Source organism: Cervus elaphus, chromosome 9, assembly GCF_910594005.1.
Source record: "Cervus elaphus chromosome 9, mCerEla1.1, whole genome shotgun sequence".
Classification (NCBI taxonomy): domain Eukaryota; kingdom Metazoa; phylum Chordata; class Mammalia; order Artiodactyla; family Cervidae; genus Cervus; species Cervus elaphus.
Genome location: NC_057823.1, coordinates 84,797,714 through 84,824,676, shown reverse-complemented (window position 1 = coordinate 84,824,676; position 26,963 = coordinate 84,797,714).

Below are 26,963 nucleotides of genomic sequence, written 5' to 3'. Positions count from 1 at the left end.
ATATAAAGACTTCTATTTAGAAGTTTTGGCATTTACATTTCAGTTATGTAAGTAGATTTTCATATGTATCTGATATTGTTCTAAGATGGTGTGATTTCACTTTACTTTGTCTCTCCCATGGATTCACAGAGAAAATATAGAGCATCTTGTAGCAGGTCAATTGAGGAAAGAAACCAGATGACAAAATACAAATACAAAGGTGGTGTATTTTCTATAATTTTTTCACTCTCATATCTCCCATACTAGACTCAAAAGAAGTCCCTGAAGGCTTCCCCTCCAAAATTAATTCTTTGGCGTGGCTCTTTGAAACTGTTGTAAGCATCTTAATTTAACTGGTTTCTGGGTATGTAATTCTCTGCCTGATAATTCTGACCAGTATTTAATCCACAGTGCCATTACTATTCCTAAGAATTATATTAGAAGTAGCATGGGATAACCTCAATTTCTGCACCTCATGTTCAAAATACCTTTTAATACTTTGAGATAGATATAAATTCAATATATCAGTAATTAAATTAAATGTAAGTGGCCCATACAATCCAGTCAAAAGATGGGGATTATTTATTAGACAAATAAAAGAGATATAACTGCAAGCTGTATCTAAGAAACACTCTTTATTATTTGTTAACATTTTAATTTAAATACTACTAATTTGCAATATTTCAGGTGTACAGAGAAGTGATATATAACTGAAGCCATATATATATATATATATATATATGTATATATAGGCTTCCCTGGTGGATCAGATGGTAAAGAATCTGCCTGCAGTGCAGAAGACCTGGGTTTGATCCCTGAATTGGGAAGATCCCTGAAGTAAGAAATGGTAACCCACTCCAGTATTCTTGCTTGGAGAATTCCACAGATAGAGGAACCTGGTGGGCTATACTCCATGGGGTCACAAAGAGTCGACACGACTGAGCAACAAACACAGTGTGTGTGTGTGTGTGAGTGTGTGTGTGTATTCAGATTCTTTTCTGCTATAGATGTTTACAAGATATTAAATATAGTTCCCTGTGCTATGCAGCAGGTTCCTGTTGTTCCCCACTTTAAAGTTAATGCTATATCTTTTTCTGCTCTGATTTCTGTGGCCAAAACTTCCAAAACTATGTTGAATAGTAGTGGTGAGAGTGGGCACCCTTGTATTGTTACTGATTTTAGGGGAAATGCTTTCAATTTTTCACCATTGAGGATAATGTTTGCTGTGGGTTTTTTATATATAGCTTTTATTATGTTCAGGTATGTTCATTCTATTCCTGGAAATAAAAGGAATCCAGATAGGAAAAGAAGAAGTGAAACTCTCACTGTTTGCAGATGACATGACCCTCTACATAGAAAACCCTAAAGACTCTACCAGAAAATTACTAGAGCTAATCAATGAATATAGTAAAGTTGCAGGATATAAAATTAACACACAGAAATCCCTTGCATTACTATACACTAACAAAGAGAAAACAGAAAGAGAAATTAAGGAAACAATATCATTCACCATTGCAAAAAAAGAATAAAATACTTAGGAATATATCTACTTAATGAAACAAAAAACCTATACATAGAAAAATATAAAACAGTGATTAAAGAAATCAAAGAGGACACAAATATATGGAGAAATATACTGTGTTCATAAATTGGAAGGATCAATATTGCGAAAATGAGTATTCTACCTAAAGCAAACTATAGATTCAATGCAATCCCTATCAAGCTACCAACGGTATTCTTCACAGAACTAGGACAAATAATTTCACAATTTGTATGGAAATACAAAAAAAATTTGAATAGCCAAAGCAATTTTGGGAAAGAAGGGAACTGGAGGAATCAACCTGGCTGACTTCAGGCTCTACTACAAAGCCACAGTCATCAAGACAGTATGGTACTGGCACAAAGACAGAAATATAGATCAATGGAACAAAATAGAAAGCCCAGAGATAAATCCACGTACCTGTGGACACCTTATCTTCGACAAAGAAGGCAAGAATATACAATGCAAAAAAGACAACCTCTTTAACAAGTGGTGCTGGGAAAACTGGTCAACCACTTGTAAAAAATGAAACTAGAATACTCTCTAACACCATACACAAAAATGAACTCAAAATGGATTAAAGATCTAAATGTAAGACCAGAAACTATAAAACTCCTAGAGGAGAACATAGGCAAAACACTCTCCGACATAAATCACAGCAAGATCCTCTATGACCCACCTCCCAGAATATTGGAAATAAAAGCATAAATAAACAAATGGGACCAAATGAATCTTAAAAGCTTTTGCACAACAAAGGAAACCATAAGCAAGGTGAAAAGACAGCCTTCAGAATGGGAGAAAATAATAGCAAATGAAGAAACAGACAAAGGATTAATCTTAAAAATATACAAGCAACTCCTGCAGCTCAATTCCAGAAAAATAAATTACCCAATCAAAAAATGGGACAAAGATCTAAACAGACATTTCTCCAAAGAAGACATACAGATGACTAACAAACACATAAAAAGATGCTCAACACCACTCATTATCAGAGAAATGCAAATCAAAACCTCAATGAGGCACCACTACACGCCAGTCAGAATGGCTGCTATCCAAAAGTCTACAAGCAATAAATGCTGCAGAGGGTATGGAGAAAAGGGAACCCTCTTACAATGTTGGTGGGAATGCAAACTAGTACAGCCACTATGGAGAACAGTGTGGAGACTCCTTAAAAAACTGGAATAGAACTGCCATATGACCCAGCAATCCCACTTCTGGGCATACACACCAAGGAAACCAGATCTGAAAGAGACATGTGCACCCCAATGTTCATCGCAGCACTGTTTATAATAGCCAGGACATGGAAGCAACCTAGATGCCCATCAGCAGATGAATGGATAAGGAAGCTGTGGTACATATACACAATGGGATTATTACTCAGCCATTAAAAAGAATACATTTGAATGAATTCTAATGAGATGGATAAAACTGGAGCCCATTATACAGAGTGAAGTAAGCCAGAAAGATAAACACCAATATAGTATACTAATGCATATATATGGAATTTAGAAAGATGGTAACGATAACCCTATATGCAAGACAAAAAAAGAGACACAGTTGCACAGAATAGACTTTCGGACTCTATGGGAGAAGGCGAGGGTGGGATGATCTGAGAGAACAGCATCAAACCATGTATATTATCAAGTGTGGAACAGAATGCCAGCCCAGGTTGGATGCATGAGACAAGTGCTCGGACCTGGTGCACTGGGACGACCCAGAGGGATGGAATGGGGAGGGAAGTGGGAGGGGGGTTCGGGATGGGGAACACATGTAAATCCATGGCTGATTCATGTCAATGTATGGCAAAAACCACTACAATATTGTAAAATAATTAGCCTTCAACTAATAAAAATAAAGGGAAAAAAATAAAAAATAAAAATAAAGTTAATGTTATAGATAGGTTAATGTAAAAGGACCTAAAACTATATATACCATGTAAATATTAGTCAAAAACAAGTAGCAGTATTTACATCATATTTACATCAAGCCATATTTACATCAAGCAATGTAGACTTCATAGAAGTGGATTTTCCTTGGCACTGCACAAAAAGAAAAGGATCATTTCTCCAAGAAGATATATAAATTTTAATATGTATAAACCTAACAATAGAACTTCAAAACATTTGAAGCAAAACTGATAAAACTGAAAGGAGAAAAGAGAAAATCCACAGTCACAGTAGTATACTTCAATACTATATTTAAAATAGTAGATCATTAAAGTAGATAGAAAACAAAGAGATAATATTTGAGTCAACAGAATTGAACTCATTGATAATTATATAATTTTATGTGATCAAATAGAATACATAGTATTTTGAAGTATATGTGGGATATTGTCAAGCTTATCCTTGTTTGTGAAACAAACCTTAACAATTATGTTCCCTGACCATAAAAAATTAAAAACAAATAATGGAAAAATATAAAGAAATCTTCAAAATCACTTTGAAAGTAAATAAGACACATAAGTAATACACTGGTAAAAGGAAAATCTCAAGAAAAGTAGAAATAGTTTAAAGTGGACAAAATAAAAGTACACATACCAAAATGTGTGAGTTGCAGCTAAATTATTTTGTAACAACATTTATAGTATTAACTTGCTTATATTAGAAAATTAGAATGATCAATCTAACATTCTGTTTTCAGAAACTAGAACAAAATATTTCCCAAACGAATGGAAAATAAAACTAATAAGAGCAGAAATCAATGATGCAGAAAATTATGAACAGTACAGAAAATCAATAAACACAAAAGCTGGCTCATTGAAAATATTAATATAATTGGTAAACTCTAGCCAAATTGATCAACAAATACAAGGACACAAGAGACATTATAATCATGGTAATGAAAGAGAGACTGTCTCTGTATACCCCACCGATATGATAAGGAATACTATGAAGAGGAATATCAGAAGGAGAATACTATGAAAAACTCCATGTCCATAGACTCAGCAATGTAGATTAAATCAACCAACAATTCCTTGAAATCCTAATACCAAAATCCACCCAAGGATAAACATATAACCTGAATAGTTCTGTGTCTGTAAAGAAATTTATTTCAAAATTAAATACCATCTGAAAAAAAAATCGCTATTTTGATTGCAAATTCTGCAAAGGTTTTTTTTTTTTTTTGTAATCAATGATGGTTCTACAAAATCACTTTCAAAAAATAAATGAGAAAGAAACTATCCCCAGTTCCTTATTTGACATCAGTGTTACCCTGATACCAAAGTCATCCAAAGCTATTGAAGGAAAGAGAACTATAAACCAGTACCCTTTAGGAAAATAAGAACTAAATCCTTACAATATATCAACAAATTAAACCAGCAATACATGAAATCCATGACCACTAAATGAGGATTATCCAGAAAGTAAAAGGCCTATCAAGTTTCAAAAAATAATCAGTGTAATCCATAATTTCATAAGAATAAAAATGATTATTAAAAAAATGGTCATAACAAATGATGCAGAAATATTTGATGAAACTCAATATCTGTTAAGATAAAACACTTCATAGACTGGGAGGAGAAAAGTTATTTCTGATCCTGTTGAAGGACATTAGCAAAAACCTAAAAATAGCATCCATGGTTGAAACACTAAATGCTACTAACACATATATATGGAATTTAGAAAGATGGTAATGATAACCCTATATGCAAAACAGAAAAAGAGACACAGAAGTACAGAACAGACTTTTGAACTCTGTGGGAGAAGGTGAGGGTGGGATGTTTCGAAAGAACAGCATGTATATTATCTATGGTGAAACAGATCACCAGCCCAGGTGGGATGCATGAGACAAGTGCTCGGGCCTGGTGCACTGGGAAGACCCAGAGGAATCGGGTGGAGAGGGAGGTGGGAGGGGGGATCGGGATGGGGAATACGTGTAACTCTATGGCTGATTCATATCAATGTATGACAAAACCCACTGAAATGTTGTAAAGTAATTAGCCTCCAACTAATAAAAAAAAAAAAAGTGTAAAAAAAAAAAGAAACACTAAATGCTTTTGCTCTAGGATCACGAACAAGACAAAGATATGCACTCTCATTGCTATTACTCAGGATGATTAATACAGTCTTGGCCATTGCAATAAGGAAAAGCACGTCACCATTTGTAAAGGAAGGGAAAATTCCTACCTTGGCAGATACGATTTTCCAAATTGAAAATTTCAAGAATTCTACCAAAGAGCTCCTAAAATATTCTGTCAGTTCAGTCTCTCAGTCATGTCCGACTCTTTGCGACTCCATGGACTGCAACACTTCAGGTTTCCCTGTCCATCACCAACTTCCAGAGCTTACTAGAACTCATGTCCATCGAGTCAATGATGCCATCCAACCATCTAGTCCTCTGTCATCCATATCTCCTGCTTTCAATCTTTACCAGCATCAGGGTCTTTTCCAATGAGTCAGTTCTTCACCTCAGTTGGCCAAAGTATTGGAGTTTCAGCTTCAGAATCAGTCCTCCCAATGAATAGTCAGGATGGATTCACTTGAGGATTGACTGGTTTGATTTCCTTGATATCCAAGGAACTCTCAAGTCTTCTGCAGCACCACAGTCCAAAAGCATCAATTCTTCAGTGCTCAGCTCTCTTTATAGTCCCAACTCTCATATCCATACATGACTACTGGAAAAACCATAGCTTTGACTAGATGGACCTTTGTTGTCAAAGTAATGTCTCTGCTTTTTCATATGCTGTCTAGGTTTGCCATGGCCTTTCTTCCAAGGAGCAAGCATCTTTTAATTTCATGGCTGCAGTCACCATCTGCAGTGATGTTGGAGCCCCAAAAAATAAAGTCTGTCACTGTTTCCACTGTTTCCCCATCTATTTGCCATGAAATGATGGCACCGGATGCCATGATCTTAGTTTTTTGAATGTTGAGTTTTAAGCCAACTTTTTCCCTCTCCTCTTTCACTTTCATCGAGAGGCTCTTTTGGTTCTTCTTTGCTTTCTGCCTTAAGGGTGGTATCATCTGCATATCTGAGGTTATTGATATTTCTCCAGGTAATCTTGATTCCAGTTTGTGCTTCATCCAGCCTGGCATTTTGCATGATGTACTCTGCATAGAAGTTAAATAAGCAGGTGACAATATACAGCCTTGTTTTCTGCTTTCCCTGTTTGGAACTAGACTTAGTCTAAGATGGTGGAGTAGAAAAACATGCACTCATCTTCTTCTGTGAGAACTCCAAAATTGCACCTTGCTGCTAAACAACCACCAACAGGAGAATGTTAGGTCTCATCAAAAAAAGACACTCCACATCCAAGGACAAAGGAGAAGCCCCAACAAGACTGTAAGAAGGGCGGATTGTATTTAGAATCAAAACCCCATACCCACCAGAAACCTCGGAGGACTCAAACAAAACCTTGTGCAAACCAGGACCCAGAGACTCTACAGAGACTGACCCAGACTTGTCTTTGAATGTTTGAATGTCTCCTGCAGTGGCCTGATAGGGAGGAGGCTCCGACTTCAGCAGACCTGGGAGGCACACCATGTGCATAAGTCCTCTTGGAGAAGGTTGCCATTAGCTCCACCACAGAGCCACTGAGCAGACGACACACAAACTGCAGAACAATTATAGCAAAGAACTTCACATGCTGTTACAAAAGTTCTAGGACCCACAATAGATTTCCCAACCTGGGGATCCAACAAAGGGACTGGTAACCCCCAGAGAATTTGACTTTGGAGGCCAGTGGGATTTGACTATAGAATTTCCACAGGACAGGGAAACAGACTCTGAGAAGGCACAAACAAACCCTTATGCACACCAGGACCCAGGAGAAAGGAGCAGTGACTCCACAAGAGACTGAGCCAGGCTTGCCTGTGAGTGTCCAGGAGTCTCTGGAAGAGGCGTGGCTCCACTGAGGCCTTCCAGCTGAAAGGGACACTGAATGCAACAGTGCTGGCATAAGTCCTTTTAAAGGAGGTCACCATTAGGGCCATTACCCCTACCATAGTTTGGCCTCAGGCTAAGCAACGGGGTGGGAACACAGCCCTGCACATCAACAGAAAATTGGATTAAATATTTACTGAGCATGGCCCTGCCCATCAGAATAAGACCCGGATTCCTCCACCACCAGTCCCTCCCATCAAGGAGCTTCCACAAGCTTCTAATCCTTATCCATCAGAGGTCATACAGAATGAAAACCACAATCACAGAAAAATAACCAAACTGATGACATGGATCACAGCTTTGTCTAACTCAATGAAACAATAAGCCATGCTGAGTAGCTCCACCCAAGAAGGACAGGTTATGGTGGACAGTTCTAACAAAATACTGTCCACTGGAGGAGGAAATGGCAAACCACCTCAGTATTCTTGCCTTGAGAACCCCATGAAGTATATAAAAAGGCAAAAATATATGACCCTGAAAGATGAATTCCCCAGGTTGGTGGGTACCCAATATGCTACCGAAGAAGAGTGGAGAAATAGCTCTAGAAAGAACAAAGAGCTGGAGCCAAAGCAAAACACCAAGTTGTGGATGTGACTATTGATGGAAGTAAAGTCTGATGCTGTAAAGAATAATATTGCATAGGAACCTGCAATGTTTGGTCCATGAATCGAGGTAAGTTGAAAGTGGTCAAACAGGAGATGGCAAGAGTGAACATTAACCATTTAGGAATTAGTGAACTAAAATGTACTGGAACGGGCGAATTTAATTCAGATGACTAGTATATCTACTACTGTGGGGAAGAATCCCTTAAAACAAATGGAATAACCTTCATATTCAACAAAAGAGTCTGAAATCCAGTACTTGGGTGGAATCTCAAAAACAAACAACAGATGATCTCTGTTTGTTTCCAAGGCAAACCATTCAATATCACAGTAATCCAAGTATATGCCCTGACCAGTAATGCTGAAGAAGCTGAAGTTGAATGGTTCTATGAAGTTCTACAAGACCTTCTAGAACTAATAACCAAAAAAGATGTCCTTTTCATTATAGAGGACTGGAATGTAAAAGTAGGAAGACAAGAAACACCTGGAGTGACAGGCAAATTTGGCCTTGGAGTACAGAATGAAGCAGGGCAAAGGCTAAAAGAGTTCTGCCAAGAGAACGCACTGGTCATAGCAAACACCCTCTTCCAACAACTCAAGAGAAGACTCTACACATGGACATCACCAGATAGTCAACACCGAAATCAGATTGATTCTATTCTTTGCAGCCAAAGATGGAGAAGCTCTATACAGTCAACAAAAACAAGACCAGGAGCTGACTGTGACTCAGATCATGAACTCCTTATTGCCAAATTCAGACTGAAACTGAAGAAAGTGGAGAAAACCACTAGACCATTCAGGTATGACCTAAATCAAACCCCTAAAAGTAATAAATGAGTATAATAAGTACAGGCTACCAAATTCGACAGTATTTCTATATACTAGTAATCAACAATTGGACATTACTTTTAAAATATTACTTTAAACTGCTCCAAAAAATGAAGTTTGCTGATGTAAATCTAATAAAACATATGCTTGATTTGCATGCTGATAACTACAAGATACTAAAAAAACAAACAGAAATAAAGAACAAATAATGGAAAGACTCACTATACATGTCAATTTTCCCAAAATGCAATTTCAAAACAAAATCCCACTATTTCTGTAGATACTCCAAAATGTATATGGAAAGGCAAAAAACACGAATATCTATGTCGCTTTTGGAAAAGAAAAAAAGTTGTAGGACTTATATTTCCCAATTCTGATATTTAAAATAAAGCTGTAGTAGTAAGAAAATGTAGTATTTGCAGAACGATAGGCATATAGATCTATAGCAGATTTCAAGAAATGCACACAAGCATGTGAAAAATTGATTTTTCACAAAACTGTAAAGTCAATTAATAGAAAAAATGATAGGCTTTTAGGCAAATGGACATACTTGGAGATTTACATATTATTTTAAATTCACCTTGAGCTATACCTCAGGTATAATACAAAACATTTCAGTGTATGACAGATTGAATTATAAAATGTAAAACTACTAACCTTTTGTGAGGAAAACTTGAAAACATTTTCATGAAATTGGGTTAGGCAAAGAGGTTATAGATGTCATACCAAATGCAGTATCAGTAAAATAATAAAATGGCAAGTAGAATTTAATCAATATTAAAAATGTTTGCTATGCCAAAGACACCATTTAAGAATCTCAAGGCAGACTAAGCAACTAGAAGAAAAAGGTGCAAGCATGTTAATTCCATGTAGAATATATAAAGAGTTCTCAGAACTTATCAATAAGAAAACAAACATCACTGAGATACCACAGCACAAGTCTTAGAATGAAAATCACACAAGCACATACACACAAACACACACAGAGTTAGTATTACTAACAGTGAGGATATGGTATTGCTGCTGGTGATGCAAAATAATACAAAGTAGACACTTTGGCAATTTCTTGTAAAATTGAGCATGCATTTAGTATTCAATATGGAAGATCTATTCTTTTTTTTTTTTACCTTGAGAAAGTTAAAATTTATGCTAACATAAAAAGCTTGTCTGGAAAATGTTTTTTCAGCTTTATTCATATTTGCCAAAAATTGGAATCAGCCAATACATCCTTCAATAAAACATATTCTTACATATCCATTGGTGAACTGCTACATGTTAATAAAATGAAACCAACTGTGAGTAAACACAATGGTGAATGAGTCTCAAACACATAATGCTGCATCAAAGTCAAGCCTCAGATAGTTACATTTTGTATTAACCTATTGATACTATATCCTTTAAAAGGAGAAACTGTAAGGAAGGAGAACAGATAAGTGGTTTCTAAGCATTAGTGGTGGTGAGAGGCTTTGACTACAGTGGGGCCGCCTGAGGGATTTTTAAGGATGATGGAACCATTCTATAATTCTAACAGTGATGGAACTATTGTAATTCTAGTAGTGGTGGCTGTTACACAAATTTATAAATTAATTTTAAGTTGAATTCATAGACTGTGCATCAAAGAAAAATATTGGTTTTTCTTTGTAATAATTATATTTTTAAAGAATAGAGAAAAAGCTGGCACATTGGAAAGTTTAAAATTAAGCCTTATGAATGAAAGTAGAATATTATTTTAAGGGAAGTAAATCAGACAAAGACAAATGTTGTATGATATTACTTATATGCAGAATTGAAAAATATGATAGAAATGAATTCAATTACAGAACAGATAATGACTCACAGATCTAGAAAACTTATGGTTACTGTGGGGCAGAGGGGGAGAATATTTGGGCAGAGGGATAGATTGGGAATTTGGGATTGACAGGTGCACACTTTTATTTGAAATAGATAACCAGCAAGAACCTACTGTATAGTACAAGGAACTTGGCTCAATGTTCTGCAAAATAACCTATATAAGAAAATAATTTGAAAAAGACTAGATACTTATATGGTTATAACTGAATCACTTAGTGGTACACCTGTAATTAACACATCATTGCTAATTATATCCCAATAAAAATAATAAATAAATTAATAAATGACAAGGATATGTTGTACAGCACAGGAATTAAATGGAGTATAATCTATAAAAATTTTGAATCACTGTGTTGTTTATTTGAAACTAATATAATATTATAAACCAACTACACCACCATTTAAAAATTAATTAGAAAAATGAACTGTACCTTGTAAATAAGTGTTATTTTTACTTCTTTCTTTGGAATAAACCTTTGAAAGTAGATCCACTATATTCAAAGTGGTTGGAATTTCTTTGGTGGTCCAGTGGTTAGTACTTGGAGCTTTCACTGCTGTGGTCTGGCTTCAATCCCTAGTCAAGGAACTAAAATCCCACAAGCCATGTGGCCAAAAAATAAAAGGTTATTGCTTAACTCTTTCATTGCACTTCTTATTCTCTTCCTTCTTTCTTTTTTTCATTCTTTCTTCTTATTTTCTTTCAGTTTCAACTAAGACTTATTAAGCACCATCTTTATACCAACAGCTTTAGTGGCCCTGAGGATTTAAGTGCCTACTGTCTGTAAAAAGGCTGTAGCATTTCAAAGAGGCAAGTTCTTTGTATTTTGGCCAAGATATTCTCCTAAGAGAGAAGACAGAAAATAACTAACAAGTAGTTATTTTTTAACTGGTGACCTGTTATAAAGAAAATAATGGGAAAAGTATAATGACTTATGGGAAGGGTGTACTATGGATAAGGAGATGAGGAAGACCTATTGTCAAGAAAGAGAAAGCATGCAGGGATTGAGGAAGAACAATTCAGTCAAAGAGAGTAGAAAAGGCAGGGGCTAAGTATAAATAATTCAAAATATTAGCTAATAGAAAATATAATAAAATATTAATATAATTTACTTCAAGGAATTTGCTTTAGGAGAAATAAACTAGCAACTTATTAGAAAGAGAAAATAACATGTCAAGTATGTTTAACTGAGTAAGGTTTTATAATTTATTTCAAATTATAAAATCAATAATCCTATGAAAAAGAGAAGAATGGATTTTTTGGATGTTGATTATATGTTTTGATAACTGAACCACAGTCCCTGCATTTTTTCTTTATAATGTTTATCCATGGCTAAGGAAGAGTTGGAAAATCCTCTAGGGTGTTTCTGTCTTCTTTCTCCCTTTCTAAGAAAACTGTGATCACTTTTGATGTAGTGGCAGTTGTAATTGTTTATTTTCTTAACTGCAGGAAGCCTTTATTATTCATCTCCCCCACTATTTAAGAGTGTATATTTAAGATTTTAGAAAAAACAAATATCCATGGCTCAGTTTGTACAGACCTTTAAGATTATTTTTTAATGACTTAGCACTACTGAAACTGAATGAGTGAGCATTTAAAAAAAAAAAAGCTACACTGTGTGATATTTTCTTTAATAGGATTTCATTTTAGGACTAATGATCTGAGTTTTATCATTTATATCGATCCTAACAGGTGTTGGTAAGAAAATTAAGGCAAGACTGTACACACTACATTGAGTTCAACCTGGTTCATTTTTCTCAAGCTGTTTCCATTTTTATGCTTCATCTGTCATTTACACTTAGTCTTGGAGACATCTGGAGAACTGCTTTGCAGACAGAGCAACTTGATTTTAATTTTCAGGGAAACAGGAGGAGAGGAGGAGAAAACAATACTAGGGCACTTAGCTAGATCTTGGAAGTTTTATCATGGTCTTTTCAGGGCTGATTTTCCTGACATGTTGGAAAGGATGAAGGATCTTTGAACGTTTTACAGATAACTGTATTTTGTGAAACTTCACTGGTTACAAATAAATCGTATAAAGAGTGAAGTATAGAAGAAATTACAAGGAATTACATACCACAATCATTTAATTATCAGTGTAGTAGAGATTCTCCCACCCACATTTTCATATTACTAAGAAATGCAGGATTCATGCAGTTTTAAGTGTGCATAATAAAGAGAACAAAATATAAATTGATGAGAAAATGTTGCTCTGAATATCTTATGTTCTTACTTACTGAGTTTTGCATATCTGATTTTGGACTTCCATAAAATTCACTTTCAGTTACTTAAAAGAGTAAAATAAATCAACAAATAAGTGAAGAACTTCCTAAAAGAAAATAATATTTACCATCTTAAATACTATTAGGTTGTTCTTCAAATTATAAGCTTTGTTAGATAATAATCATAAATCATTAAAAATTATTAGTATGGTTAAAATTTCAACAAATTTTAGAAACTATTTAAATGACATATTTAAATAAAATTGTGTTGTATAATTTTAGGAAAAAATTAGAATTGTTTAAAATAACCTATTTAGTAAATATTCTCCATATTTTGTCTGTATTTTATTTTCATATTCTCCTATTTAAGAAAGGTTTAATCTGTTGAATAGTAATTTAGTAATTGCCTAAGATTATCTCAACCTACTACAATGTCCAGATTTCAAGATTTTAGGAATTTCTGTGTTCTTGAACATTTTTAAATGTTCAATTCCTAATTTCAAACTAATAAACTATATCACAAAAGAAATGGCATATCACTAGTGAATAGCCATTTGCTCAAGCACCTATCAGTGAAAGTAATTCAAATATTTGCAAGAATAAAAGTGAGAAAAGCAATGACTGTAACATTTGTGTAATTTTTTAAATAACTCCTCATCCAGGTGCAATCTTTTTTAAAAAATTGACTAAAACTCCAGAAACTGCATTAATCACACATATCATGTTTTATTGCTGTAGTTCAATTTGTTCAATATGTTTTAAAGGTGCTTTTTTACTTTTATTAACTAAAAAGATAGTTAATTTTAACTCATTAGGAATTATTCTTTAAAAAAGATTTTTTTTCTATACTGCAAACAAAATAAAGTAGTAATTCTTATGGCACTTACCTTTGAAGTACAGACCTTTAGCAGTAGCTGTATGCCCCAAGAATATAGTAGTTAGTAAAATAGGTAAGATTGATGCTGTTGTGTAGTATATGGTCTAGTGGTTAAGATTATTTTAAACAAAATATAATGACAAAAGTATCATGACAAACAATGATAAATGTTTTGCAAAAAAATAGATGGGGAGTTCTTTGGGAAAATGTAAGAAAAAAATGTAGATTGAGGGGATATTGCATAAGACCTTTTTGATAAAGTGATATTTATGGTTCCTTCTAGACACTGAGTAGAAATTACTCTTCATCAAAGATGAAGCAAGAATGAGGAGAAGGAGATGATCCTTGGCAGAGAATACAGTATTCAAGGGGCTCTGAATTATGAAAGTGCTTGAAGCGTTAGAAATCAGAAATCGGACCAGATGGATGGCAAGTTTTGAGTAAGGGAGCTGGACAAGCAGTAGAGAGGGAAGTCTTAAGACTTAAATGAATATATCTGGCTTTAATTGAAACTTAGATGGTTTGAAGTTTCACTAAAACACTCCAGTGTAAGGAAGAACAAGAATTTGGTTTTTAATATATTGTATTAGAGATGTTGCTAAGAAGGCAATGTTAAGAGCCAGGATAAACTGATTTGGAACTCAGATGCTTATGAATGAAATATATTACATGTATCAGTTATAAATATTTGAAGTCTTGGAAATGAAGGCTTTTTCCTTAAAAGAGCCTAGGTCAAAATTGTTGGGTAAGTAAAGTTGAGAGCTAGACTTTAATATTTAGAGCTAGACTGTAAATGAAAAGGCCGTCAAAGGAAACTGAAAAGGAGCATTAGAGGGATGGAAGAAAATCTGCAAGAGCATCATCTAGTGAAACTCAAAGGAAATGAGTTTCTTGAATTTTTCTCTCTTTTTCAGTAGCCATAGTAGTCATTTATTTTTACTCAGAAATGGACTTCTCCTTTCGTTTTGCATCTCAGCCCAGATGTTTCTGTTCTAACTATTAGGAGTTGTAACCGTTAGAGCACTCGAGAGGCCTGGTGGGATCTGAGCCTCAGAGGCAGACAACAGGAGCCTCAGCAGCAGGGCCCGGTGCCAAACGGGGCAGCCCCCACCTCCTGCTCCTCGCCTGCCTCTCCTACTACTGCACACACTCTCAACAGCCCCTGAGCAAAAGTACTCAATTAATCCGAACAATCACTTAGTCTTAGCAGCACGTGTCATGGGATGCCGAGGCAGGCAGAATTTCCCTTGATCTTCCTTCCCTAAGCAGAACTTAGGGTTTTGTTGTTTGTATTATTATTATTAAGTCAAAAACTCGATCCAGAAATCTAGGCAGGTCTTTGCTCAAATGTGTCCAGTTCTTGATAACTCTCTTAACTCCACCCTTGTCCAAGCATCACCATTTTATGTGATGAACTATCATAATAGACTGAATTACTGTCATCCTCTCCCCACTTTTACCCCATTCCTCCACAATCCATTTCCTACAAAGGCCGTGGAGTTATCTTTATGCTGTGTAAACCAGAGGGTATGGTTCCCCTCTTAGCGACCTGTCAGTGTCTTCTGTCCATAACACTCGCTTTGGCCTATGAGTCTCAGCATGGCAGGCTCCTGTCTTTCTCCTCTACACATCTCATACCATGTTTCACCTTTCACCCTGTGAAACACTTCACTGGCCTTCTGTCAATCCTAGAACACATTGAACTCTTTTTCACTTTGGAAACTTCGGGCATTGATATTCCCTGAAATAAATGTACCACCACTCTGCCTGGTTGTGACCTTTAGTTTTCCTCGAAATGTCAGTTTCTTTGAGAGACCTTCACAGACAACCCATTGATTTCTAAAGAGGTACCGTATTTATATTTTTATTTCATGCTTTACCTGTTGATTGCCTGGCTCACATATTAAAGCATAAATTTTACAAGATGAGGAGCCAGTCAATTTTTTTTCATGATATATCCCAGCAGATAGAGTAATGATAGGAAAGAGTGAAAGTGAAAGTCACTTAGTCATGTCTGACTCTTTGCGACCCCATGGACTATACAGTCCATGGAATTCTCCAGGTCAGAATACTGGAGTGGGTAGCCTTTCCGTTCTCCGGGGGATCTTCCCAACCCAGAGAGTGAACCCAGGTCTCCCTCATTGCGGGCAGATTCTTTACCAACTGAGCCACAAGGGAAGCCCAGGAATACTGGAGTGGATAGCCTATCCCTTCTCCAGTGGATCTTCCCGACCTAGGAAAAGAGTAGATATTTTTCTAATGAGTAAATGAATAAATCAAATAAACTAAGGATTAAATATTTTATGTGATTCACATATATATTTGATTCATAAATATTTAACACATAATGATTAAAATGACACCATTAGCTATGTTATGATTTGTAATTAAGCCTACAGAACAGTCATAGACACTTTTTCAAAATAATGGTGCTTTATATCCTCCAATGTGAGACAGTTTTTACATAGATTAAACACATTTTGATTAATGAATACGTGTTCACCCCAAATGATGAATATATTTAGAATAGGTTGTCTTTTAATGATAAATATATTTTCTGCTTAGTCAAGCCTAACAAAATATTAAGCCCAGTTTCAATTAATAAAAACGAATGTAACCTGAGTTTTGAGTTATTTAATAAATATTTTAAGTGGGTTACAGATGATCTGAATTTTAATTTAAGCTCCAATATCAACTATTGATATCACATTTGTTAGTGATATGGAGTCTATGTGAAATGAATGACTTTGCACATTGTAGGTATTCAGTGATTTATTTGAAATTGCTTATACTTGCTCACTTGAACAAAGCTAGTGGAGGTGATGGAATTTCAGCTGAGCTATTTCAAATCCTAAAAGATAATGCTGTGAAAGAGCTGCACTCAATATGTCAGCAAATTTGGAAAACTCAGCAGTGACCACAGGACTGGAAAAGGTCAATTTTCATTACAATCCCTAAGAAAGACAATGCCAAAGAATGCTCAAACTACCACATAGTTGCGCTCATCTCACACACTAGTAAAGAAATGCTCAAAATTCTCCAAGCCAGGCTTCAGCAATATGTGAACTGTGAACTTCCAGATGTTCAAGCTGGTTTTAGAAAAGGCAGAGGAACCAGAGATCAAATTGCCAACATCCACTGGATCATCGAAAAAGCAAGAGAGTTCCAGAAAATAATCTATTTCTGTTTTATTGACCATGCCAAAGCCTTTGACTGTGTGGAACACAATACACTGTGAAAAATTCTTAAAGAGATGGGAATACCAGTTGACCTGACCTGCCTGTTGAGAAACCTGTATGCAGGTCAGGAAGCAACAGTTAGAACTGGACATGGAACAACAGACTGGTTCCAAATAGGAAAAGGGGTACATCAAGGCTATATAGTGTCACCCTGCTTGTTTAACTTATTTGCAGAGTACATCATGAGAAACACTGGGCTGGAAGAAGCACAAGCTGGAATCAAGATTGCTGGGAGAAATATCAATAACCTCAGATATGCATATGATACCACCTTTATGGCAGAAAGTGAAGAAGAACTAAAAAACCTCTTGATGAAAGTGAAAGAGGAGAGTGGAAAAGTTGACTTAAAGCTCAACATTCAGAAAACTAAGATCATGGCATCTAGTCCCATCACTTCATGGCATATAGATGGGGAAACAATGCAAACAGTGGCAGACTATTTTTTTTTTTTTAACTCCAAAATCACTGCAGGTGGTGATTGCAGCCATGAAATTAAAAGACGCTTACTCCTTGGAAAGAAAGTTATGACCAACCTAGACAGCATATTAAAAAGCAGAGACATTACTTTGCCAACAAAGGTCCATCTAGTCAAGGCTATTGTTTTTCCAGTAGTCATGTATGGATGTGAGAGTTGGACTGTAAAGAAAGCTGAGTGATGCAGAAATGATGCTTTTGAACTGTGGTGTTGGAGAAGACTCTTGAGAGTCCCTTGGACTGCAAGGAGATCCAACCAATCCATCCTAAAGGAAATCAGTCTTGAGTATTTATTGGAAGGACTGATGTTGAAGCTGAAACTCCAATACTTTGGCTACCTGATGCAAAGAGCTGACTCATTTGTAAAGACCCTGATGCTGGGAAAGATTGAAGGCAGGAGGAGAAGTGGACAACAGAGGATGAGATGGTGGGATGGCATCACCAACTCAATGGATATGAGTTTGGGTAAACTCTGGGAGTTGGTGATAGACAGGGAGGCCTGGGATGCTTGCAGTTCATGGGGTCGCAAAGAGTCGGACACAACTGAGCTACTGAACTGAACTGATACTAGCTTTATAAAGGTAGATTCAAAAAAATGTTTATTTTCTTTATTAGAGTATAATTGCTTTACACTGCTCTGTCAGTTTCTGCTATACAGAAAAGTGAAACATCCCAGAGTGAAAGTTGCTCAGTCATGTCCAACTCTTTGCAACTCCATGGACTATACAGTCCTTGCAATTCTTCAGACCAGAATACTGGAGTAGGTAGCCTTTCCGTTCTCCAGGGGATCTTGCCGACCTAGGGATTGAACCCAGGTCTTCTGCATTGCAGGTGTATTCTATATATATATAGATAGATAGATAGATTCTATCTATCTATCTATCTATCTATCTATCTATCTATCTATCTATCTATCTATCTATCTATCTATCTATCTATCTATCTATCTATCTATCTATCTATCTATCTATCTATCTATCTATCTATCTATCTATCATCTAATCTATCATCTATCTATCTATCTATCTATCTATCTATATCTATCTATCTATCTATCTATCTATCTATCTATCTATCTATCTATCTATCTATCTATCTATCATCTCTCCTCTCTTCTTTGGATTTTTTCCCAGTTAGGTCACCACAGAGTGCCAAGTAGAGTTCCCTGTGGCTATACAACAGGTTCTCCTTAGTTATCTATTGTATATGTAGTAATGTATATATGCCATCCACAATCTCCCAATCCATCTCACTCCCCTGCTTTCCTCCTTGGGTTCCATATGTTTGTTCTCTAAGTGTATGTATCTATTTATATACCATTTTTGTAGATTCCACATATATGCATTAATATAGTTTTTTGTCTTCCTGATTTAATTCACTCTGTATGACAGTTTCTGTGTCCATCCACATCTCTATAAATGACACAATTTTGTTCCTTTTTATGGCTGGGTAATATTCAATCATAATATTCAATTATAATGGCAATTCACTCCAGTATTCTTGCCTGGAAAATTCCACGGACGAGGAGCCTGGAGGGCTATAGTCCATGGAATTGCAAAGAGTCGGACACACCTGAGTGACTGAGCACACACACACAATATTCCATTGTATACAGGTACTGCATTGTCTTTATCTATTCCTCTGTTGATAGACATTTAGGTTATTGCCATGTCCTGGCTATTGTAAATAGTGCTGCAATGAACAATATCTTAAATGTATCTTTTTGAATTATGGTTTTCTCTGGATATATTCCCAGGAGTGGGATTACTGGGTCATATGGTAGTTCTGTTTTTAGTTTTTTAAGGAACCTGCATACTGTTCTCCTTAGAGGCTATATCAGTTTACATTCCCATGAACAGTGTAAGGGGATTCCCTTTTCTTCAGAACCTCTCTAGGATTTGTTGTTTGTAGGTTTGTTGATGATGATCATTCTGACTGATCTGAGATGACATCTCATTGTAATTTTGTTTGTATCTCTCTAACAGTGATATTGAGCATTTTTCTTGTGTGTGTTAGCCATCTGTATGTCTTCTCTGGAGAAGTGTCTGTTTAGCTCTTCCACCTAGTTTTTGATTAGGTTGTTCATTTGTTTAATATTGAACTGTATGAGCAGTTTGTATATTTTGGAGATTAATCCCTTGTCAATTGCTTCATTTGCAAATATTTCCTCCCATTCTGAGGATTGTCTTTTTGTTTTGTTTATGGTTTTGTTTGCTGTGTAAAATGTCAAGGTTAATTAGATCCCACTTGTTCACTCTTGTCTTCATTTCCATTACTTTAGGTGGTGGGTCAGAAAAGATCTTGCTGTGATTTATGTCATAAAGTATTCTGCATATGTTTTCCTCTAAGAGTTTATTCTAGTGTCTAGACTTACATTTAAGTCATTAATCCATTTTGAGTTTATTTTTGTGTGTGGTGTTAGGAAGTGTTCTGATTTCATTCTTTTACATGTAGCTGTCCAGTCTTCCCTGGACCACTTGTTGAAGAGACTATCTTTTCTCCATTGTATAGTCTCACCTTTGTCATAGATTATGTGACCATAGGTGTATGGATTTATCTCTGGGCTTTCTACTCTGTTCAGTTGATCTATACTTCTGTTTCTGTGACAGAAAATTCAAAACTTTCTAAGAAATTAGTTGATGAAGAAATTAGTTGAATTCAAAAGATTTGAATTCAAGTTCCCTAACTTCATCTATAGGGTGTGCAACATTGGAAAGTTTTTAACACAATTAATTATATTTTCATTTCCACTACTAATAATAATATCTGCCTAACAAGGTTGTCATGATAATTAGATAAAATATCACATATATATACTTAGCCTATGGGCAGGCCGCTTTGCATGTGATTGTGAGTGTTATTGTTACTGTTGTCTGTATTCAGAAACAAATCAGGTGAAGTTGCAAAGGAAATTTTCTAGAACCAACACCTGATGTCAAATAAAAGCTTTTTTTGTGTGTACAGTTTTGAATCAATGTTAGTAACTAAGTTTAAAACAATACAAAGAGAAGTAAAAGTTGGCATTGTCATGCTTTTTAACACTGAGGTAGTAACAACTTTAGTATGTAGGAAGACTTTCCAAAAGGGAAAACATTTTATATGTTAAAAAAAAAAAAGGATATAGACTGCTGTGAGAATAATATTGCCTCTAACAATTTCATTATAGTTAACATGTCTGAAAAGTTCATTTTTATTCTACTGTCATAACCACTGATTTAATAAAATACATTCTTGATTAATGTAGTCATGCCAATTTGATTAAGAATCTCTACATTTTCTTCAACTATTGTTTTATGAACGGATAGATTTATTTGAAACAAAAAAGAATATTTGGATATTGTTCTTTGAAAGTTCAGTTTTAATACAAAGTAACTGCAAAATAATCTATTTATTCTTTATCTCAAATATATAATGTATGTTTTTTTTAATGTTTGTCATACTTCCAGTAATGCCCTATATAAAAAACACAAAATTATTGCCTAATTTTTTTTCAAAATTTTGAATTCTATTAACTATTATGTTATATATCTGTGTATAGGAATATATATCCATATATACATATAAGCAACCTTATATCAGTGATTTTGCTCTCAGTAGCATTTCTTGAGTTTTGAAATACTCTCAGCTCTTAAATAAAACAAAATGTCTTAGAACAGAAATTAACTAACTGTAATTTTAAAATGTTTAAATAATACATGGAGCATGGCTATATGATGTGAATGCCAAATACTACCAAAGAAATGTCTTCATGTAGTCATTAAGGCATATGAAATATGCATTTACACTTTTTAAAATATTTATTTTGAATATAATATATGTCTTCTAGAATTCTGCTGCCATTTTATAAGCATTGAATTGAAAGAACAAAAACAAGTTTTCGTGGAGAATTTGTTGGAAATTCTTGAATAAAGAAAGTGATCTTGGGCCAATTTTTAAAGTAAATTTTAAATATTGTTTTAATCATGTTAACTGTGCTTAGGTATAGTATGTAACTTGCTATTGTAAAAGATAATTGTGCTTTTAGTTATTGACATTGTTTTCTTAGGAATTTGAATATGTCTTTAAGATTGCAACAATAATCAAAGTAAGAACGTTTACTGCCCACAATAGAAAAGAAACAAAATCAATTGCTGTGTAATTCTAAGTACTTTTGATTAAAGAAATCACCAGTTACATCAAATGGTCAGTCATATCACATACCAGCTGCTCTCAGCAATCTCTTTTTATTAAGCTACCCTTTGATATTTTGTCCTGCTGGGAGTGCAGTGGCAAAGGAAGCTATTTGGTAACAAATGTTTTAAAATAACTATTAGTATTAATATAAATTTGAGTATTTTTAATTTATATATGCCAAATATTAATAACTTCTTATAGGGATGCTACTATGGTTGGAGTGAATTGTGGTTTACTCAATGTATCAAAAAGAATTGATAAAGGAAACTTACCACCAAATTTTAAATATGTTTAATTATATTATGTTTTATATGTATATATTTCCCAGAAACATTATTTGGAATTCTTTCTGTTGTTGTTGTTAGAAAGAAGTGTTGAAGCTACTTGAATTATGGCATATCTGAAGTAACTAAATAACATTCAAATTATTCAAATAAGTCAGTTATATCGAGTTGGCCGAAATGTTTGTTTGGATTTGGCCAACCTTTGGGCCAACCCTATAAAATGCCTTTATATAAAAAGGTAATTTATATAAAATGTAATTAAATTTAATTCAGGTCAAAATTACAAAATCCATAGCTTATTATTCACTTATACATTTTTTTGCATTTCAATTAGACTAACTGTAGTTTTCTCTTTAATAAGTATACTTAGAGGCTAGGATCATTCTGTGATTACTTATAATGGGTACACTTTTAATGGATACATGTATTTATACAATTAGATTTTAATGTAATGATTTGTTCTAATCAACTTTGAGCATAAATTTATTACATGTAGAGCATATGATGAATGCTAGTAATCATCAACATAATGGTCAACATGTCTCTTCCATTAGTACTCTCTTCATCTATACTTCTTTATAAAATAGTGGTAATGCTACCCTTTTACTTCACTATTCTACTTTTTTGTCGTGACACATTACATTCTGAAAGTGAAAGTGAAGTCATTCTCTTGTGTCCGACTCTTTGCAACCCCATGGACAGTAGCCTGCACCAGGCTCCTCCATCCATGGGATTTTCTTGGCAAGAATACTGGAGTGGGTTGCCATTTCCTTCTCCAGGGAATCTTCCCAACCCAGGAATCGATTCTAGGTCTCCTGCATTGTAAAGTAAGTAGTAAGTAAAGTCGCTCAGTCGTGTCTGACTCTTTGCGACCCCAGAGACGGTAGCCTGCCAGGCTCCTCTGTCCATGGGATTTTCCAGGCAAGAGTACTGGAGTGGGTTGCCATTTCCTTCTCCAGGGGATCTTCCTGACCCAGGGATTGAACCTGGGTCCCCAGCATTGCAGACAGATGCTTTACCGTCTGATACACCAGGGAAGCCCAGACAGACACTTTACCGTCTGAGCCACAAGGGAAGTATTACATTCTGAGGTACTATGTAATTGATTGATTGATTGTTCATTATTCACAACTTTTCTACCAAAATGAAAACCCATAAGGAAGATATCTTCAAATGTATTTTTCACTGATAAATCCTGAGTATTTAGAGCAGAATATGACATATGATAGAGACATAATAAATATTGGTTAAATGAATGCTTGACTGAAATAATATTATTGGTGTTATTCTGAAAAATTTCAGATCTTTATGAAATAAATATTTTTAGAAATTTATATTATAATATTTGATGTAATCAGTGGAAAAACAAATCAGTATCATTTAGAAAAATTTAAATGTCTTTATCATTTTCTATTAAAAATAGCCTTTTATTCAACATAGTTTTAGAAGTTCTAACCACAGCAAAAAACAAAGAAATCAATCAGACAAGAAAAAGAAATAAAAGGAATCCACATCTGAAAGGAAGAAATAAATCTGTCACTGTTTGTAGATGACATGATACTATATACATAAAATTCTAAAGATACCACCAGAAAACTACTAGGACTCATCAATGAATCTGATACAAAATTAATACACAGACATCTTTTGTATTTCTATACACCAACAATGATATATCAGAAGAATAAGGAAACAATCACATTTATCACTGCATCAAAAAGAATAAAGTACCTAGGGATAAACCTACCTAAGGAGGCAGAATACCTATACTCCAAAAACCATAAGACACCAATGACAATATTGAAGATGACACAAACAAATGGAAAGATATATTGTGTTTTTGGATTGGAAGAATCAACATTATTAAAGTGACCATTTTACCCAAGAGAATCTATAGATTTATTGCAGTCTCTATCAAAATGCCAATGCCATTTTCTATAGAACTGGAACAAAAGAAATTTAAATTTGGACAGAAGACAGCAAAAAACCAAAACAATCTTGAGAAAGAGGAACAGAACTGGAGGAATCATGTTCTCTGACTTCAGAATATATTTACCAAGTTATAGTATTTAAAGCAGTATGGCAGTGGCATAAAAACGAACACAAAGATCAGTGAACAGGAGAGATGGCCCAGAAAAAACCCACACACTTACGGTCAATCAGTCTACAGCAAAGGGGCAAGAATGAACCATAGAGAAAACACAGTCTTTCAATAAGTGGTGCCGAAAAACCAGACAGCTGCATGTAAAAGAATGAAATTAGAAAATTTTATAGCCCCATGTACTCAAAATGGAATAAAGACTATAGACTATAAAACTCCTAGAAGCAGAACATTCTTTGACATAAATCAAAGCAATATTTTCTGATCTATCTCCTAAAGTAAAGGAAATAAAAGCAAAAATAAACAAATGGGACTTAATTAAACTTAAAAGTTTTTACATAGCAAAGGAAATCATCAACAAAATAAAAAGACAATCTACTGAATGGGAGAAGATATTTGCAGATAATATGATGGATAAGAGATTAGTATCTAACATATATAAATAGCTCATACAAATCAACATAAAAAAATTTGAATAAAAATAGGCAGAAAAACTGAATAGACATTTTTACAAGAGGAAATGCAGTTGAACAAGCAGCATGTGAAAAGAAACCCAACATCACAAATAATCAGGGAAATCCAAGTCAAAACCACCTTATACCTGTCAGAATGGCTGTCATCAAACAAAACCCGAATAACAAATGCTAGCAAGGTTGCAGAGAAAATGGAACACTCCTACACTGTTACTAGGAATGTAAATTGGTGCAACCAAATTATTCTGTGGTAAACAATGTGAAGGTTTCTCACAAAACTGAAAATCCAGCCTTACCATGTAATCTAGCAATTTCATTCCTGAGCATATATGTGGAAAAAAAAAAAAAAAAACAGAAAACACACTAAGTCAAAAAAGATATATGCACTCTGATGTCCATAGCAGCATTATTTACAATAAGCTAGACATGGAAGGAACCCACATGTTCATCAAGAGATAAATGAAATTCTGGCATTTGTAACAAGATGGATGGACCTAGAAAGTACTATGCTTAGAGAAATAAGCATATACTTATTCTTATTAAGAATAATAAGCATATAGTTATTCTTGAGAAAAAAACACTGTGTGTGTATATATATATATATATATATATATATATATATATAACAAAAACTGATTCACAGATAAACTAGTAGATGCCAGTGTGGGGGCAAAATAAAGGTATGAGATTAGGAGATATAAACTACTATGTATAAAATAGATAAGCAACAAGGATCTTCACTCCCTTTTTTCTTCTGTCTCAACCTCTCACCTTTTGCCTTTCCTGTCTTTAGCTCTTCATGTTGTAACCAGGAAAGACATATTCAGATTACATCAAGTATTTAGGGCATATGGCACTAATTTCTTGGGCAATTAGGTCAGCATAGCACAATGTCTCAGTAGTCACAAAGTTAGGCCTCAGACAGGATGAGATTTTAGTTGAGGAAATTCTAGCAGAAAAAGCTTGGGGTGGGAGGCGGGGATCTGTCTGGCTTTTACAGTTAACAGTCGGGTGATTCACTTTCTTTCTGTCTCCATCTGTTCCTATAGTCATTTGGCCTACCACTTCTCCTATTTGAGTCACACTTAATCTAGTGGAAATAAAGTCTATTTTAATCTACTAATCATTGGGAAAATAAAGTATATCATTGGACAGATACACCAGTCTTGAGCTCATGCACTAATGTATTAAGGTGTAAAAGCTCTGCCAAATGGCATACAATCTTGGTTTACCATACATACATGCACTGGTCTTCTAACAGGGTGATTCAACATAGATCCAGATTCCATGAAATTCATGTTTATTGTTCCTTTTCAATGATTACTAAAGCCTTTGAGTTGTTTTCTAGTGTTGAGCTATCAGAGGAGATTGTTTATACATGAGGCATATTGGGAATATGAAGCAGTGGTGCCATGACTCTTTCACAGTGCTCAGCTTTCCTTATGGTCCAGCTCTCACATCCATACATGACCACTGGAAAAACCATAGCTTTGACTAGACAGACCTTTGTTGGCAAAGTAATGTCTCTGCTGTTTAATAAGCTGTCTAGGTTGGTCATAGCTTTTCTTCCAAGGAGAAATTTCATGGCTGCAGTCACCATCTGCAGTGATTTTGGAGCCCAAGAAAATAAAGTCTGTCACACTTTCCATTGTTTCCCCATCTATTTGCCATGAAGTGATGGGATCAGATGCCTTGATCTTAGTTTTCTGAATGTTGAGTTTTAAGCCAACATCTTCACTCTCCTCTTTCACTTTCATCAAGAGGCTCTTTAGTTCTTCACTTTCTGCCATAAGGGTGGTATCTGTGTATGTGAGGTTTTTGATATATTTCCCAGCAATCTTGATTCCAGCTTGTGCTTTATCCAGCCAGGCATTTTGCATGATGTACTTTGCGTAAAACTTAAATGAGCAGGGTGACAACATACAGCCTTGATGTACTTCTTTCCTGATTTGGAACCAGTCTGTTGTTCCATGCTCAGTTCTAACTGTTACATTGTGACCTGGATACAGACTTCTCAGGAGGCAGGTAAGGTGATCTGGTATTCCCATCTCTTTCAGAATATTCCACAGTTTGTGGTGATCCACACAGTCAAAGGCTTGGCATAGTCAATAAAGTAAAAGTAGTTTTTGGAACTCTCTTGCTTTTTCCATGTTCCAGCAGATGTTAGCAATTTGATCTCTGGTTCCTCTGCCTTTTCTAAATCCAGCTTGAATATCTGTAAGTTCACAGTTCACGTATGGTTGAAGCCTGGCTTGGAGGATTTTGAGCATTACTTTGCTAGCGTATGAGATGAGTGTAACTGTGCAGTAGTCTGAACATTCCTTGGGATTAGAATGAAAACTGACCTTTTCCAGTCCTGTGACCACTGCTGAGCTTTCCAAATTTGCTGGCATATTGAGTGCAGCACTTTCTCAGCATCATCTTTTTGGATTTGAAATG